We start from the raw sequence: 20,128 nt of genomic DNA, 5'->3' as shown, positions 1-20,128 counted from the left end.
GGAAGTACGTATCCTTCCCATTATTCAGGAGACAAAGGTAAATTGAGCAGATGATCTTGCTCAATTTGTCTTCCTCTGCAGTTTGTATCTTTACTACCCCTCTGCAGTTTGTATCTTTACTAAAGCGGACTATGGCTGTTAAAATCTGCTATTATGATAAAGGGGTGAGGCAGCTGCTCTATGAGACCATTTAAATCTTGCTGATCAATATGCTCACTTGCAGGTAAATACAGAGAAACGACTGAGACAACAGTATGAAATTTTGCTTGAGTTGTGACAACTTGGAGGGATGTCGTCAAAGGAAGTTTATTTGATGGATAATCCAACGAGGTGAGGAGGCCTACACCCACACTGGCACGCTCAACTGCAAGGTTATCCTTCCTGACAATAGGAAACCTCCGAAGTTTCGCTTGTTCCTGTTTCAGATTTGTTTCTATGTATTACTAAGCACACAGGATTATAGGCATCGATTATAGCTTTGATGTTGAGCAAATTTCGGTGGAAACCGCGACAATTCCAAGAGATAAGGGTGGCCATTATGTTTCCTGCTTTATTTTTTTGGTGCTGCTTTTTTGCCTATCGAGAAAGGAGGTGTTTTGGGATTTCCATTCCTTCTTCTATTTCCATATTATCCGAGTCCGGAGTGTCACATATTAAATCGTCAATTGAACTACTGCTCAGATTTCGGTTTTTGTTAGCTGTTTTTTGTAGGCTTGTTTTTGGATTTTTCTGAATTACTATTTCTTTAATTAGACACAATAACACGCCGAATAAATACTAATTCAGAAGTCAAACAACAAAAATCAGCGTTATACCTACAAAAATTTTTCACAGGACTAGTTTCGATGGTTTTACCGAACCATCATCTTCAGCTGCAAAACCGCAAATGAACAAGATAGGAAATAATGATTAGATAAGATAAGAAAGCCTGGACAAGAATAAGCAAGTGGCGCCATCTGTTGGCGAAACCAGAACTAAAACATAATTTCTCTAAAAGCCGAAGGCAAATTTGGGTATCCTTTAGTTAAATATTTAGTTTCTAGATTTTCCACTCTATTAGCAATAACATTTACACCATAAAAAATTCAATAGAATTTGTAAAAAAGGTTAAAAACATTTCTCCTAGTAATTTACTCATGGTTTCTTTTGATGTAAAATCATTATTCACCAATGTCCCAGTGGAGGGTGCATTAAGATGTCTAGAAACCAGACTTCGCGAATTTCATTTCTCTTGCATCGAAATTGATGAGCTAATTTCTCTCACTCAACTCTGTTTGAAACAAACACATTTTGTTTTCCAAAATAAATATTACAAGCAAACTGAGGGATTAGCCATGGGAAGTCCCCTCAGTCCCATCCTGACTGATATCTACATGCATTATTATGAATCAAAATTGTTTGAAACTTTAAACTTCCCGGCATGGTTCCGCTACGTAGACGATACTTTTACCCTGTTTGAAGGTAATAAAGATGATTTAAATAAAGTTCTTTCAACAATGAATTCTATTGACCCTGCTATTCAGTTCACTTTTGAACTTGAGACTTGCAATTCTCTTCCGTTTCTCGACATTCTGGTCACACGTAACACATCCAACTTCAGTACTACAGTTTACCGTAAACCTTCATCGGTTTGCCTTCCACCACACTTTAAATCATGTCATCCGACTAAACAAAAGTTAGCTTCATTTTATTCCTATGTTTTCTGTGCTCTTCAAGTTTGCTCCTCCAAACTAGCCCTTGATGAAGAACTAAATTATTTAAAAGCAATAGCTATTGACAGGGGCTTTTCACCCAACATTATTAATCAAGCAGTTAAAAAATTCTCATCTCAACACACTAAAAGCCACACTCTTATTTTAGGAGATTATAAAAATTTTGTTGTCATTCCCTTCTTTCCATCAATTAGCTATAAAGTTGCACATATTTTGCAGAAATTTAACTTACGGGTTGTTTTTTCTCCCATCAATAAAATTCCAACTTCTATACTCAAGGACCCCATTCCGGATATGAATTCCTGGGGTATTTATAGGATTCCTTGCCAGTGTGGTTTAATTTACATTGGCCAAACTAAGAGAGCCTTAAAATTTCGCGTCAAAGAACATGATGCATATGTTGGAAAAAAGGAAACACAGAAGTCTTCTGTTGCTCAACATTGTTGGTCCGAAAATCACACTTTCAATTTTTCTGCTGCCAAAATTATTCAAAAAACATCTTCCATTGGAGAACTGGATTTTCTAGAGGCATTTCACATTCATAAAAATCTTTCTGTTCTAGTTAACGATCCTAATTCCAATCCAAATTTGCCTTCGGCTTTTAGAGAAATTATGTTTTAGTTCTGGTTTCGCCAACAGATGGCGCCACTTGCTTATTCTTGTCCAGGCTTTCTTATCTTATCTAATCATTATTTCCTATCTTGTTCATTTGCGGTTTTGCAGCTGAAGATGATGGTTCGGTAAAACCATCGAAACTAGTCCTGTGAAAAATTTTTGTAGGTATAACGCTAATTTTTGTTGTTTGACTTCTGAATTAGTGTTTATTCGGCGTGTTATTGTGTCTAATTATGGAAGCCCCAAACAGGCTTACATTTTGCTTTCTTTTTTGCACGTGGTGTGGCCGCCATTTTGTGATTGTAGGAGTTTCGGTGAGTTCATTTTTGCAATTTTCAAGTTATGTTTATGTTTTGTACATTTGGATATTGTGCTTTGCTTGTCTGATTTCATGCATTTTGCTTACAAACTTTTTGTTTTCTATTCATTTCAGTGAGGGATTTTTCTGCTGTTTTGTGTGTACTTTATTATTGCTTTGTTAATTTAGTTTGATTTTCTGCATTGTTTATCATGCCTTCATCCGTTAATCGTTTCACTAAATTACGCCTGAAACGGCAAACTTTCCTGAATCATCTTGACTTTTTACTTAAATGTAAATGTAGAAAATTGATCCCCAATTTTATTCAAATCAAATCTAATCAAAAACCTTCGAGTCGCGTTTCAAGAATTCTGTTAAATTGCAAGCTTGCCTTACTTCGGTCAGTGATAAGGGATACATGTCAACAATTGTCCAAAATTGAACAAGAACTCTATAAGCTTCATCTGGAACTTGCTAAATCATATCCAAAATTCACTGCCTTTGAACAAATGTCTTGGTCTAGAACGGAGAATGCAGTTAACCGTCATAAAAACACCCTTGCAGTTAAATTCGAAAAACTTCTTTTACAGTCTTCCAGTTCAAGTAGTTCAAAAATTCTTCCCATTGTACACATCAAGCCAATAGTTAATATTTCTAATGTTAGTCTTTCAGAAGAACAAGAGAGAATTCTAAAATATAATTTTAACTTCTCACAAACCTGTAAACCCTCGATTCCAAAGATTTTGGCTCCTATCGAAAAAGCTTTCAAGTTCAGTAAAGTTTCAGATTCACAGAAAGAAATGATTAGGCATCTTATCGCTCATAATGTGAAATTCAATAATAAACCTTTGAAACCAAATCTAACTGCGAGAGAAAGAGCTACAATGCGCGAAATTCATTCTAACCCGGATATTATCATTTCAAAGGCCGACAAAGGTGGCCAGATAGTTGTCATGGATAAGAACACTTACATCGATGGTGTCACTAAACTCTTAAACGAAGAACCATATAATCCGATCGCTAAACATCCTTCACCTTCGGACTTATCCAAAATAAAAACTGCTATCAAATCTTGACAAATCATTTCAAGCAACTTAAAATATTCGCTTATCCCATCTGTTGCGAATTGTGCCAGATTATATGCTCTTCCCAAAATTCATAAAAGTGGTATTCCTTTCCGCCCTATTGTATCAAATTTAGGTACTGCCTCGTATCCTTTAGCTAAATATTTAGTTTCTAGATTTTGCACTCTATTAGACAATAACATTTACACCATAAAAATTTCAATAGAGTTTGTAAAAAAGGTTAAAAACATTTCTCCTAGTAATTTACTCATGGTTTCTTTTGATGTAAAATCATTATTCACCAATGTCCCAGTGGAGGGTGCATTAAGATGTCTAGAAACCAGACTTCGCGAATTTCATTTCTCTTGCATCGAAATTGATGAGCTAATTTCTCTCACTCAACTCTGTTTGAAACAAACACATTTTGTTTTCCAAAATAAATATTACAAGCAAACTGAGGGATTAGCCATGCGAAGCCCCCTCAGTCCCATCCTGGCTGATAGCTACATGCATTATTATGAATCAAAATTGTTTGAAACTTTAAACTTCCCGGCATGGTTCCGCTACGTAGACGATACTTTTACCCTGTTTGAAGGTAATAAAGATGATTTAAATAAAGTTCTTTCAACAATGAATTCTATTGATCCTGCTATTCAGTTCACTTTTGAACTTGAGACTTGCAATTCTCTTCCGTTTCTCGACATTCTGGTCACACGTAACACATCCAACTTCAGTACTACAGTTTACCGTAAACCTTCATCGGTTTGCCTTCCACCACACTTTAAATCATGTCATCCGACTAAACAAAAGTTAGCTTCATTTTATTCCTATGTTTTCCGTGCTCTTCAAGTTTGCTCCTCCAAACTAGCCCTTGATGAAGAACTAAATTATTTAAAAGCAATAGCTATTGACAGGGGCTTTTCACCCAACATTATTAATCAAGCAGTTAAAAAATTCTCATCTCAACACACTAAAAGCCACACTCTTATTTTAGGAGATTATAAAAATTCTGTTGTCATTCCCTTCTTTCCATCAATTAGCTATAAAGTTGCACATATTTTGCAGAAATTTAACTTTCGGGTTGTTTATTCTCCCATCAATAAAATTCCAACTTCTATACTCAAGGACCCCATTCCGGATATGAATTCCTGGGGTATTTATAGGATTCCTTGCCAGTGTGGTTTAATTTACATTGGCCAAACTAAGAGAGCCTTAAAATTTCACGTCAAAGAACATGAGGCATATGTTAAAAAAAAAGGAAACACAGAAGTCTTCTGTTGCTCAACATTGTTGGTCCGAAAATCACTCTTTCAATTTTTCTGCTGCCAAAATTATTCAAAAAACATCTTCCATTGGAGAACTAGATTTTCTAGAGGCATTTCACATTCATAAAAATCTTTCTGTTCTAGTTAATGATCCTAATCCCAATCCAAATTTGCCTTCGGCTTTTAGAGAAATTATGTTTTAGTTCTGGTTTCGCCAACAGATGGCGCCACTTGCTTATTCTTGTCCAGGCTTTCTTATCTTATCTAATCATTATTTCCTATCTTGTTCATTTGCGGTTTTGCAGCTGAAGATGATGGTTCGGTAAAACCATCGAAACTAGTCCTGTGAAAAATTTTTCTAGGTATAACACTGATTTTTGTTGTTTGACTTCTGAATTAGTACTATTTCTTTCTTCTGGATCGTGTGAAGTGGGTCTTTCTTGTTTTTGTTATTAATTTGAGGCTCTTGGCTTTTAGTTGATGAAACGAAAGATGTTTGGATGGCAACTGATCTTGTGGACTTAACAGCATTGGCAAAAGATAAAATTGGGCGCACTTGTGAGCTTTCTACTATCTTCCGGGCTTCAGCATAAGACACATTTCGAGTTACTTTTGTCGCCTGAACTTCCTTTTTAGATTTCCATTTTGGACAAGAGCGAGAAAATGCTAGGTGATCACCCTCGCAGCTTACACACAATGGCACAGCAGTGCAATTATCAATATTGTGGCCAACCAACAAGCCTCTGGCGGACATAAGTTTGCCACGACAGGATGTCTTAGAGTGACCAAACCGCTGGCATTACAAGCATCGCACTGGATTGGGAATATATGGTTTTACAGGGCAGTTAAGATACCCAGCCTTTATATTCTTGGGCAGATCAGGCGATTTGAAGGTCAGGATCACGCGTTTCGTGTCAATCAACTGGCCTTCCTTTCGCATCTTGATCCGCCTAGCACCACAGACATTTTGGTCAGCTAACTCGGAGACGAACTCTTCTTCTAAAACATACAGAAGGTTAATCTCCGAGATCACACCTCTACAGGAATTAAGTGTTTTGTGTGCTGACACAGTTATAGCTACTTGTCCAAGTTCAGTTTGACGTAAAAGTGAAGCAGACTGCGTGGCCGAAACGGTATCAATAAGCAAATCTCCAGAACGAAGATGCTGTATGTTCCTTGGCTCACCTATGCATGAATGAACGTATTTGCTGACCAGGAAAGGAGACATCTTTTGCAATTTTCCAGAGGCACTGGAAACAACAACAAAGCGCGAACAATCAGTAGATTCTTTGGCATTTGCATCCGTATGGATCTTCTTGGTAATGGATTTGTCAATAATTTCAATATCTTTGGCATTTTCATCAGTACAGATCTTCTTGTTAATAGATTTGTCAACAATTTCAATATCTTGGTTGGTGTCATTTGAATCAGGTTTTTTCAGAATGAAAAGGGAAGCCATGATTGAAAGAGAAAAAATTCGGGTCCGACGGCCCCGCAAACCACGGAGCCTAACAAGGGAACACAGATTCCTGTGTTAGGACTAGCTGGACCTATACGCAAGCTGAAGCCCCACAGTCGGCTTTCCCGAAAGCAGGTACTCCTGAAAGCTTATCCCCAAGCCACTGACACAAGGACTAGTGACCAGCCGATTGACACCCATGAAGACGACTAAGGCGCCTCCTGTTTAGCTGAAGCAGAGGCCAAAGCAGTGTGTTGGGGACAGTACCTCGCCCCTCAACTAGCAGGACCCTCTTTTCCAGCAACACGGGTCTCCACGCATGGCAAACACGTGGGCAGTTTTCTCGCCACTCGAAAACTAGAGACAAGAGCTGCTCCAGTCTCTCGTGATGAGCCCCAAACTCCGTAGAGAAAAACCACAAGGGAGAAGAGAAGGAAAAAAGTTCCAGCCAAGAGGAGAGGAGACAAAAAAGAGAATAGATCACTGGGGCTCCAGGATGGTGACACCCGTCTCACCTAGAAGATGATCCCCTGAAGGGCTAGGGTACCTCAGGATTGCCACACACATACTCACAAACGTGAGCCGCTGAGGGGTAAATGACACTTGAAAACTGAAAGCTATTTTAATGGCAACTATATTAAACTCATCTTAGTCCCACTGTCATTGATTCATAATGACGGATTTAATTATTTAATCTATTGCATAAAAGTAATGAATTTTAATGTCCTGCCTTTGCGATGTATCTCACAAAAAAGGCTCAAAATATATTTATAAATTCTTAATTTTAAAAACTTAAAATTTTCACGTCTATTAAAAGAAATTACTAATAACTTTAATTTCAAAAACATCACATTAAATTTCAATTACAATTATGCGCAACTGCTAAATTTGTTATTCATTTTTTTCCCATTTCATTACGCATTAATAACGTCCCACAATAAATTGCCATATTTGCCCTCATACAAGGTGCTCCCTTGTACAAGACGCACCTTGATTTGGGGACCCGAAAATTGAAAAAAATAAAGAATTACAAATTAATGGGAAAAAATATTATGTAAAGTTACTGAAATCAATATTTATTCACTATATAACTCATCACTATCAAAACTCCCATCTAATAGCTAGACCTCCTTTGTGTACTCCCTAAAGTACACAACGGCCGAAGGCGCAGTTTCCACAAATGCATCATATCAGTTCATCTTTATTGGAGACAATCTTGTATTAAAAGGATTCTTTTGTGGTACCCTATCTTTAGGTTAAATGTGACTCAGTATGAAATCAAGGGGAAGCTTCTTTGTTAGGAACTAGAAATGATATCTTTTGAAATCTTCACAAATTCTTCGTTCGTTAATGGATAGAGGGAAGATATTGTCGTGAATCTTAAATGAAATTTCAAATGTTACAGTTTTTTAAACAGATGAGTGAAGGCCTTGGCATTTTAAATGTTAACACTTATGTTGCATATGCGTCAGTGGCAGTGTCACTCCCTTTGTTTTGTTCATCACAATACCACTGTTGCTGTTTCCATTGTTCCCAATACCACTATTCCATTAGACTCGCCCAGTTTTTAAACAGGACATTTTTTGTTCAAATGTGCATCTTATACACACCTATGAAGTATGATACACAACATAAAAGTCATTGCTCTAACCAATTCGCTGAATTATACACCTCAACTTTAAAACACACTTTTATAATTATGAATAACTACTTTATACATAAAAATATAAAGATACAAAAAATTTTTTAAAAAATCTGAAAGGTTTCAGATTTTAAATTACGTCCAAAGAGGTGTTTTTTTAACGTTTTATGTGTTATATTTATTTATTGAACATCATGTTCTTTGCACTTAAACCATAAAATTCAGTTCAATAGCGATGTCGCAAAATAATTTTAAAATGAGCATATCTTTAGAATTTCCGATACACAGTTCCATGCACTGGAAATAAAATGGTCCCCCCCCCGGTAGAGTGTTGCCATTGCTCGCTTTTAAATCGTTGAGTTTGTTACTCAAAAATTTGTTAAAGTTTAACAAAATATGAAATCAATAATAAAACAAATTCCTAATTTCAAATTTGGTCTTCCACATGCCCATATTCGTTGGAGGATTACGTAATTCAAAATTCGATGGTTCTATGAACCGTTGTTTTATCACAATACAAGAAACACACATACATTTATGCAAGATTCTTCATTGTTTAATTTCTTCAAATATAATACAGGGCGATAGTATTTGGTCACAATGATTTGAAAAGTGATACAGGCTTTTAAAGTTTTCAATGCAAAATCACAAAACGAAAACAATAGTCCTTCAGGGACAAAGCCCCTTTGGACTAACAACAAAAGATACCGTATTTGACGGCATATAAGATGCACCCTTATTTAGAAGGCCACACACAAGGGAAAATAGTTTCAATAGTCCGCACGAAAGCGTGGTACCACAATAACTTAAAATGCGATTTCTTTTAGTTCTCATGTTTCGTAAAAGCCAAATAAACAATCATTGAATGCAATTACCAAACATAGGAAAATTACCGAAATGCCTTGCTGCTACTCTGCTTCCATGCACTTTGGCGTAGTTTAACACTCCTAGTTTATACTGAATTGTATAGCTTAATCTCTTGTTTCCTGTAGTCATATTTTCCAGGGTATTTTTTTTTAAACAAATAGTTTTAAGCACCGATACCGACACGTTTATACAGACTAGCACCGACACGTGTGTCGGCCGAGTCAAAGAAAGTCTATGTAAAGAAGGAAAGGCTCCATAGACGTAATGTGACCGTTGAACCTGTTCGAACTCCGACATCAGCTTCGAGCTTTGGCGCTTTTTGACGACAGATATTTCACACATGAGCAAAATAATTATGGCAGATGTAGAAAAAGTTATGTGTCTAGACATTTATGAGGGCTAAAAATAGCATTCACTATTGAAAAGTTAGCCTGTGTCCTTCACGTATAAGACGCAGGTAACTTTTTTAAGACCAAATTTAGGAAAAAAGTGCATCTTATATGCTGTCAAATACGGTAATAATAAATTTAACTTTCCATATGAGAACAAGAATGATCTATAATAATGTGGTGTAACAAAGATTCTGGGAAAATTTCATCCATAGTTCTGTCAAAAATTTAAAAGACACTCTCTTGATTTTACAATTTGTATGAATAGAAACTTATTAATAATATGCATCGCAGACCATTTTCATCAGCACTAGAGGAAAATCTTTTCATGTCAGCATTTCTCATCTTAATTTCTGTCACAATTAGTGGTCCCTCTAATTTTTGACTACTGATGTGCAGCTTTATTTTGATATGCGCAACTTGTGTAACTTTTACCTTTTAACTAATTACTTTTATATTTAAATTAATTTTATTTTAATTATATTTATTATTTTCAAAAAAAAAAAAATACATGTCGTCTCAAAAATGCAGCAACAAACATTTACGGAAGGTAGGGCACATCATAAGGATTGAAAATTTATAGCAACACATGACTGGAAACATCAGGGATAAACATGATAGCAGAGGCAGAAGATTGAAAAGGACATAAGAGACTAATTAATTTGAAAATGGACATCATGAGTAAAAATACCATAGGATACAATAACACGAAGAATAAATACTAATTCAGAAGTCAAACAACAAAAATCAGCGTTATACCTACAAAATTTTCACAGGACTAGTTTCGATGGTTTTACCGAACCATCATCTTCAGCTGCAAAACCGCAAATGAACAAGATAGGAAATAATGATTAGATAAGATAAGAAAGCCTGGACAAGAATAAGCAAGTGGCGCCATCTGTTGGCGAAACCAGAACTAAAACATAATTTCTCTAAAAGCCGAAGGCAAATTTGGATTGGAATTAGGATCGTTAACTAGAACAGAAAGATTTTTATGAATGTGAAATGCCTCTAGAAAATCCAGTTCTCCAATGGAAGATGTTTTTTGAATAATTTTGGCAGCAGAAAAATTGAAAGTGTGATTTTCAGACCAACAATGTTGAGCAACAGAAGACCTCTGTGTTTCCTTTTTTCTAACATATGCCTCATGTTCTTTGACGCGAAATTTTAAGGCTCTCTTAGTTTGGCCAATGTAAATTAAACCACACTGGCAAGGAATCCTATAAATACCCCAGGAATTCATATCCGGAATGGGGTCCTTGAGTATAGAAGTTGGAATTTTATTGATGGGAGAAAAAACAACCCGAAAGTTAAATTTCTGCAAAATATGTGCAACTTTATAGCTAATTGATGGAAAGAAGGGAATGACAACAGAATTTTTATAATCTCCTAAAATAAGAGTGTGGCTTTTAGTGTGTTGAGATGAGAATTTTTTAACTGCTTGATTAATAATGTTGGGTGAAAAGCCCCTGTCAATAGCTATTGCTTTTAAATAATTTAGTTCTTCATCAAGGGCTAGTTTGGAGGAGCAAACTTGAAGAGCACAGAAAACATAGGAATAAAATGAAGCTAACTTTTGTTTAGTCGGATGACATGATTTAAAGTGTGGTGGAAGGCAAACCGATGAAGGTTTACGGTAAACTGTAGTACTGAAGTTGGATGTGTTACGTGTGACCAGAATGTCGAGAAACGGAAGAGAATTGCAAGTCTCAAGTTCAAAAGTGAACTGAATAGCAGGATCAATACAATTCATTGTTGAAAGAACTTTATTTAAATCATCTTTATTACCTTCAAACAGGGTAAAAGTATCGTCTACGTAGCGGAACCATGCCGGGAAGTTTAAAGTTTCAAACAATTTTGATTCATAATAATGCATGTAGATATCAGTCAGGATGGGACTGAGGGGACTTCCCATGGCTAATCCCTCAGTTTGCTTGTAATATTTATTTTGGAAAACAAAATGTGTTTGTTTCAAACAGAGTGAGAGAAATTAGCTCATCAATTTCGATGCAAGAGAAATGAAATTCGCGAAGTCTGGTTTCTAGACATCTTAATGCACCCTCCACTGGGACATTGGTGAATAATGATTTTACATCAAAAGAAACCATGAGTTAATTACTAGGAGAAATGTTTTTAACCTTTTTTACAAACTCTATTGCAATTTTTGTGGTGTAAATGTTATTGTCTAATAGAGTGGAAAATCTAGAAACTAAATATTTAGCTAAAGGATACGAGGCAGTACCTAAATTTGATACAATAGTGCGGAAAGGAATACCACTTTTATGAATTTTGGGAAGAGCATATAATCTGGCACAATTCGCAACAGATGGGATAAGCGAATGTTTTAAGTTGCTTGAAATCATTTGCGAAGATTTGATCGCAGTTTTTATTTTGGATAAGTCCGAAGGTGAAGGATCTTTAGGAATCGGATTATATGGTCCTTCGTTTAAGAGTTTAGTGACACCATCGATGTAAGTGTTCTTATCCATGACGACTATCTGGCCACCTTTGTCGGCCTTTGAAATGATAATATCCGGGTTAGAATGAATTTCGCGCATTGTAGCTCTTTCTCTCGCAGTTAGATTTGGTTTCAAAGGTTTATTATTGAATTTCACATTATGAGCGATAAGATGCCTAATCATTTCTTTCTGTGAATCTGAAACTTTACTGAACTTGAAAGCTTTTTCGATAGGAGCCAAAATCTTTGGAATCGAGGGTTTACAGGTTTGTGAGAAGTTAAAATTATATTTTAGAATTCTCTCTTGTTCTTCTGAAAGACTAACATTAGAAAAAACATCTTCCATTGGAGAACTGGATTTTCTAGAGGCATTTCACATTCATAAAAATCTTTCTGTTCTAGTTAACGATCCTAATTCCAATCCAAATTTGCCTTTGGCTTTTAGAGAAATTATGTTTTAGTTCTGGTTTCGCCAACAGATGGCGCCACTTGCTTATTCTTGTCCAGGCTTTCTTATCTTATCTAATCATTATTTCCTATCTTGTTCATTTGCGGTTTTGCAGCTGAAGATGATGGTTCGGTAAAACCATCGAAACTAGTCCTGTGAAAATTTTGTAGGTATAACGCTAATTTTTGTTGTTTGACTTCTGAATTAGTGTTTATTCGGCGTGTTATTGTGTCTAATTATGGAAGCCCCAAACAGGCTTACATTTTGTTTTCTTTTTTGCACGTGGTGTGGCCGCCATTTTGTGATTCTAGGAGTTTCGGTGAGTACATTTTTGCAATTTTCAAGTTATGTTTATGTTTTTTACATTTGGATATTGTGCTTTGCTTGTCTGATTTCATGCATTTTGCTTACAAAGGTTTTGTTTTCTATTCATTTCAGTGAGGGATTTTTCTGCTGTTTTGTGTGTACTTTATTATTGCTCAGTTAATTTAGTTTGATTTTCTGCATTGTTTATCATGCCTTCAGCCGTTAATCGTTTCACTAAATTACGCCTGAAACGGCAAAAATTCCTGAATCATCTTGACTTTTTACTTAAATGTAAATGTAAAAAATTGATCCCCAATTTTATTCAAATCAAATCTAATCAAAAACTTTCGAGTCGCGTTTGAAGAATTCTGTTAAATTGCAAGCTGGCCTTACTTCGGTCCGTGTTAAGGGATACACGTCAACAATTGTCCAAAGTTGAACATGAACTCTATAAGCTTCATCTGGAACTCGCTAAATCATATCCAAAAATTCACTGGCCTTGAGAAAAAGTCTTGGTCTAGAACGGAGAATGCAGTTAACCGTCATAAAAACACCCTTGCAGTTAAATTCGAAAAACTTCTTTTACAGTCTTCCAGTTCAAGTAGTTCTAAAAATCTTCCCATTGTAAACATCAAGCCAATAGTTAATATTTCTAATGTTACTCTTTCAGAAGAACAAGAGAGAATTCTAAAATATAATTTTCACTTCTCACAAACCTGTAAACCCTCGATTCCAAAGATTTTGGCTCCTATGAAAAAAGCTTTCAAGTTCAGTAAAGTTTCAGATTCACAGAAAGAAATGATAAGGCATCTTATCGCTCATAATGTGAAATTCAATAATAAACCTTTGAAACCAAATCTAACTGCGAGAGAAAGAGCTACAATGCGCGAAATTCATTCTAACCCGGAAATTATCATTTCAAAGGCCGACAAAGGTGGCCAGATAGTCGTCATGGATAAGAACACTTACATCGATGGTGTCACTAAACTCTTAAACGAAGGACCATATAATCCGATCCCTAAAGATCCTTCACCTTCGGACTTATCCAAAATAAAAACTGCGATCAAATCTTCGCAAATCATTTCAAGCAACGTAAAATATTCGCTTATCCCATCTGTTGCAAATTGTGCCAGATTATATGCTCTTCCCAAAATTCATAAAAGTGGTATTCCTTTCCGCCCTATTGTATCAAATTTAGGTACTGCCTCGTATCCTTTAGCTAAATATTTAGTTTCTAGATTTTCCACTCTATTAGACAATAACATTTACACCATAAAAAATTCAATAGAGTTTGTAAAAAAGGTTAAAAACATTTCTCCTAGTAATTTACTCATGGTTTCTTTTCATGTAAAATCATTATTCACCAATGTCCCAGTGGAGGGTGCATTAAGATGTCTAGAAACCAGACTTCGCGAATTTCATTTCTCTTGCATCGAAATTGATGAGCTAATTTCTCTCACTCAACTCTGTTTGAAACAAACACATTTTGTTTTCCAAAATAAATATTACAAGCAAACTGAGGGATTAGCCATGGGAAGTCCCCTCAGTCCCATCCTGGCTGATATCTACATGCATTATTATGAATCAAAATTGTTTGAAACTTTAAACTTCCCGGCATGGTTCTGCTACGTAGACGATACTTTTACCCTGTTTGAAGGTAATAAAGATGATTTAAATAAAGTTCTTTCAACAATGAATTCTATTGATCCTGCTATTCAGTTCACTTTTGAACTTGAGACTTGCAATTCTCTTCCGTTTCTCGACATTCTGGTCACACGTAACACATCCAACTTCAGTACTACAGTTTACCGTAAACCTTCATCGGTTTGCCTTCCACCACACTTTAAATCATGTCATCCGACTAAACAAAAGTTAGCTTCATTTTATTCCTATGTTTTCTGTGCTCTTCAAGTTTGCTCCTCCAAACTAGCCCTTGATGAAGAACTAAATTATTTAAAAGCAATAGCTATTGACAGGGGCTTTTCACCCAACATTATTAATCAAGCAGTTAAAAAATTCTCATCTCAACACACTAAAAGCCACACTCTTATTTTAGGAGATTATAAAAATTCTGTTGTCATTCCCTTCTTTCCATCAATTAGCTATAAAGTTGCACATATTTTGCAGAAATTTAACTTTCGGGTTGTTTTTTCTCCCATCAATAAAATTCCAACTTCTATACTCAAGGACCCCATTCCGGATATGAATTCCTGGGGTATTTATAGGATTCCTTGCCAGTGTGGTTTAATTTACATTGGCCAAACTAAGAGAGCCTTAAAATTTCGCGTCAAAGAACATGAGGCATATGTTAGAAAAAATGAAACACAGAGGTCTTCTGTTGCTCAACATTGTTGGTCCGAAAATCACACTTTCAATATTTCTGCTGCCAAAATTATTCAAAAATCATCTTCCATTGGAGAACTGGATTTTCTAGAGGCATTTCACATTCATAAAAATCTTTCTGTTCTAGTTAACGATCCTAATTCCAATCCAAATTTGCTTTCGGCTTTTAGAGAAATTATGTTTTAGTTCTGGTTTCACCAACAGATGGCGCCACTTGCTTATTCTTGTCCAGGCCTTCTTATCTTATCTAATCATTATTTCCTATCTTGTTCATTTGCGGTTTTGCAGCTGAAGATGATGGTTCGGTAAAACCATCGAAACTAGTCCTGTGAAAAAATTTTGTAGGTATAAAGCTGATTTTTGTTGTTTGACTTCTGAATTAGTACCATAGGATATGAAAAAAGTTCTAATGTTACAACAAATGCTCAAAGTTAACACCATCAGGCGCAAAGTATTGACAACGATGAAACATTGATTGTCAAACACACCAAGAGTTTCTTTGATTGTAGCAGTAGTGTAGACGACTCTTGCCACAACATCCATTTCAGACTTCGCAGGATTGTAATACATGACAGCTTTGAGGACTCCCCAAGCAAGGCTCTATAAAAGTGTGTTAAGGGGCCAGGGAGACGGTTCATATACCCAATCCATCAATGTTGGAATGATCAGTTCAAATGCCTATGAACAGCTAGTTCAAAAGAGCAGTTGCCCCATCATGTTAGAATCATGCCTTATGTTCCACTTCACACTGCAAAGTAACCCAGGAAGAACCTCCTCCAGACAGATCCGAAATTTCATGGCAGAAATGTGGGATGGTAAAAGGTACTGCCCAACTAACTAAGCAAAACTAAGCAGTCGCCAACCAAACCTGCCCATATATTTATGGCGAAGCAAGGTGCTGCATGGTTCTGAACACCATGGGTGTTCTCTTGCACCTACAGATGCACAATGTGCTGATTGAATATGTGTACAATGTGCTGCCCTATTGAATGTGACATCATCAGTAAACAACACATAAACTGGGAAATTCACATCTCAGATACTTTTTTGCAGATACCACTGTGCAAAATGCACACATGCCGGATGGTTATTAGACAGTAGCAACCGATTCCTTTGGAAATAAAAGGCTTGTAATGACTCAGTATTCAAAACATGCCGTAAACTGCAATGAGACACTCTTAACCATTTGACTGCTATGCAGTGTAAAAGTGCTGCATTAACTTCTCTCGAAAACCACGAAGCAGCGCAAGAATGCTGCGAGTTTCAATGTGTCTTTGTTGCTTTATAATACGAAAAGAATTATTCAAATTGATTGATATTTGTCTAAATGAGAGTGTTTTATTTGACAACATCAAGTGAAAATATGTCCCACAGTTTTCGTGCGTTCTTGCAAGAATTGCTTAGCAGTCAAACAGTTAAGGTAAAGGCATGTATGCTAGTACTAGGATTTGTCTCCCCAAGCAGCCAACACACTTTCTTCCATAATGATCAAACACGTCAATCGCAGCTTGCCCCCTCACTAGTTCTCCTACTTCTCAATGATCCATGCTCCCACAAATTTAGATGTGCAGCCGCAAACACATTGTGCTATATTTGATGTCTGTCTGGAAAGCATTCTTGATAAATTCATTCAACGGTTCATCCATTGCCCTGTTATTTGATACACTAAGCACAAGTCTGCAAACTCAACGCTTGCATATTTTTGCATTCTGTTTGGATATTGGCTACCACTCAATTGAGATAATCCTCACTTTTCCCTCCAGCGCTCTCATGAAGAGCACAAACTAGTGGTGTACAGTGATGTTTCTGGTCATGGGTCGCTATGCAATTCTCAATCCTTATGAAGTGCCCTACCTTCCCTAAAGGCCCGTCCACACGAGTACGCTCGAAACGTAGCTGACGAACGTGCTTTTACATTACCAGCATAAAAGCGTCCAAACAAGTACGCTTGCGAAGAGTGCATTCAACCAATAGAATTATTTTGCGCAACAATCACGTGACGCTGTAATATAGCGTCAACAGAGCTGTATCTTATTACTTCGCGTGCTTCTGTATGTTTGCAAGTTGTCCGAATCAGATGATTTTTTTTAATAGCTGAAATTTTACTATTAAGTGCAATTATTAAGCAGAGGCAAAACCGCAAAAAATGGCAAGCATGGGTCCGAAAGATTTATTTAGAGTGACATGTTCAAAGAGATTTTAGATTTTTTTACTGCCTCGTTTGCGAAATGAATATCCGGAATTATTAAATTCCTACTATTATCTCACACTCTCCCTATATCTTGTTCAAATTTTCAGTACATAAAATGCTTTTTATTCATCCACTCAAGTTCAAATACAATTTTTTAAACTTGTAGTGAATGACACTTGATGGTAATACAGCTTTTTCACATATTAAAATTTTTTTAATTTTTAATTTTAAAAAATTCTGTTTCTATTTTTATTTATTTATTTATTTATTTATTTGTATTTTTTAAATTTTTCTTTGTGGAACTAAGTAGGAATTGACTTAATTTTATTTTATTTATTTCTTTTTATATTACTTGTTTTTTAATTACTTCAGGATGAGTATCGACCAGTTTGACAGACTTGCAGATTCTATATTGTACGAAAATTAGGATTTATAAAATTTGTTTGGAATACAGTATATAAAGAGAATTAAATTACTTAATTCTCTTTATAAAGACCATCCACCATATAATAAAACCACTTCATATTTTTTTAACTCTCCCTCCCTTGGTCTTTTGTTTTTCTTTTTATTTATTTTTGAATTTAGAATGAGGTTCAAACTTTGTACAGTTTATGAGAAATTATGTGCATGATAAAATATGCAATGAAGAAAAAATAAAGAGAATTTATAGATGATATATGATAAAGAGGTGCAGATATATTATTACATAAGGATTTCTATTTGCAATGCACATTTTTAAACTAAATTAAAAAACAATAATAATAATGAATAAAATAAGAAATGAAAACAATGATAATAGGTAAAATAAGAATATAATGATTCATGAATAAATATAAGAAACACGTTTCAAAATGTGAAAAGCTAACTGAATTTATGTACTGGCTACGGGTGAGGTTCGAACTCGCAACCTTTCTATTCGCAAAGCAGAGCGCTGACCACTCAGCTATCTGTGATAGCAGTGTTTGTGAAAAATAATATAACAAGTAGAAGTCGATGCAAAGGTAATTTAATTAAATTTCAATAAATGATTGCTGTATGACACAAGTTGTAACTTTCCTCCAAAATTTCGTAATTGTATTTTATTGAATACTCTTTCACAGTCAACTGCTTAATTTTAGAAGTTGTTATATTGCTGAAGTTAGTTTTTGGTGTATTTAATATTGGGATATTTATAGAGCTTCTTATTACACATGATATAGCCAATATTTATAATAATTAAGGATAATTTTGTAAAGCAGAAACTTTGATTTTGTAGAAACTGTAATTTATTTATGTTCCTATTACTTATGGTGTTATAAATAGGTGAAGCATATACTGGTCGGATCATTGCTTTATAAATATACAGTTTTTCCCTTTAATGAGAATTTTAAATTTATACCAATATATACGGTTTGAGAAATCTGAAGATGGCGTGATTATTTTATTGCTGTATACACTTATGATGTTTCTAAGCAAAAACTCATCTCTGTGTGGTTCTGACGCCATATTGAAACGGGTAAGCAAGAAGGTTTTCTGATTATGACATGTGATAAGAACTCGGTCGGCTATTGGCTATACGCGCGCGTCGCGGGCGAAAAAGCTGAACAGGAGCGTACTCAGTTTTACGTCTTCTGCGTCATGCGAATTTACGCCGGCATCAAAAAAGTTACGTCAACTACGTCGGGAGCGTCCTCGTGTGGACGGGCCTTAAAGGTTTGTTGTTACATTTTTTAGACATGTTGCATTTAACTATTTATTAATTATAAAAATTAAACATAACAAAATTATTTACTCAGAAATAGCTTGACTCAACAATTAAAATAGTAATAATGTTCCGATTTATCCAAAAAATGCTACTTTTATATAAGTATGATAAGAAAAATTTTTTTTCTGTCTAAAATTTAACAATTCACATCTACGTGATCCAAATTTATACGGTTTCCACCACAATATGATTTTACTTGCATTGACATGTCTAAGTAATCTTCTTTCACATTATTTCTTTGTTTATTTTTTAATCAAATTCATTAAAATGAAACCTTGTTCACAGTCAACACTAGATGCCAAAAATGTCCACCAATTAATGTTGAAAATTGTTTACACTGTAAGGAAAAGATTACCATACCTGAAACATTTATTATAAATTTACACTTAAGTTTTCATATATGGCAAATTTAAAGTCAACACATTGTTCTAGCAAAACTGTATTATCTGTTAATGTGTTACTGTATTTTACATATAAATTTTTAACTAGATCTGTGCTATAATTAAATTACATGCACTTAGTGCTGTCAGATCAAACACTCTTTTCCTCTACTGCATTTTCAGGAAATCTTTCTTCTAAATGACAACAAAGTAAATTTATAAAAGTTAAAACCAAATTAGTAAAAATTTCAGTATTTTTTTCTTTGGCTTCACAGAGAATTTTTAATGCATTACTGCAAGTAATGCAGCTGTGATGTACTGTTATTTACATTTTTCTATTTTACCACTTATAAACAAAGTGAAATGCATCAAATGGTGTTAGATAGCAGCATGAAAAATTTTTACACAGTGCACTAACTTTTTCAAAAATGTCCCTTATGTGCTTGGAAATATTCAAATCATCAAACACAAGCAACCCTCATACACAAAATGTTTCCATAAGCATTATATACAAAATCTCAATTTTTCCACACAGAGATACGGATAAGCTCGGTATCAAATTTTGAAACACTCCAGTTCTTTGATACTCTTTCCTGAAGAAACATAGTTCCATTTCTTGAACTCATTCAATTACTAACTTGAAACAAAAAAGTACTTTTCCAAAGTTTTGGGAAATTAACTGACCATTGTCTGAAGCATTTGTCCCAATATAGGCAGACTGTAACTTCTGTAAAATGGTGACCATTTTCCCTCCTTTTTATGTGGAACTATTTAGATTTTGATAAACATAGACTTGTAGGCATAGACTGGCAGACATACACTCGGCTTCGTGAATTCCAAATGTTTTGAATGGTGTTCACCTTATCTTCAGAATGTTTACATCAACAGATAAGGAGATGAATTTTGGGCACAGACAATGTTTGCCAATATAGAACAAGGAGAAACAA

At 35.2% G+C, this 20,128-nt stretch overlaps 1 protein-coding gene across 4 annotated transcripts in view; it reads right to left on the bottom strand.

Moving 5' to 3' along the window:
• The window catches only part of sl (small wing phospholipase C gamma 1), a 326,005-nt gene that overhangs the window by 224,057 nt on the left and 81,820 nt on the right, over positions 1-20,128 (bottom strand). The gene's annotated exons all lie outside the window — the stretch shown is intronic.

This window comes from Stegodyphus dumicola, chromosome X2, assembly GCF_044657685.1.
Source record: "Stegodyphus dumicola isolate Sdum_Otavi_A_Nest chromosome X2, ASM4465768v1".
In the NCBI taxonomy this organism is placed as follows: domain Eukaryota; kingdom Metazoa; phylum Arthropoda; class Arachnida; order Araneae; family Eresidae; genus Stegodyphus; species Stegodyphus dumicola.
This window is presented reverse-complemented; position numbering and strand designations above follow the sequence as displayed.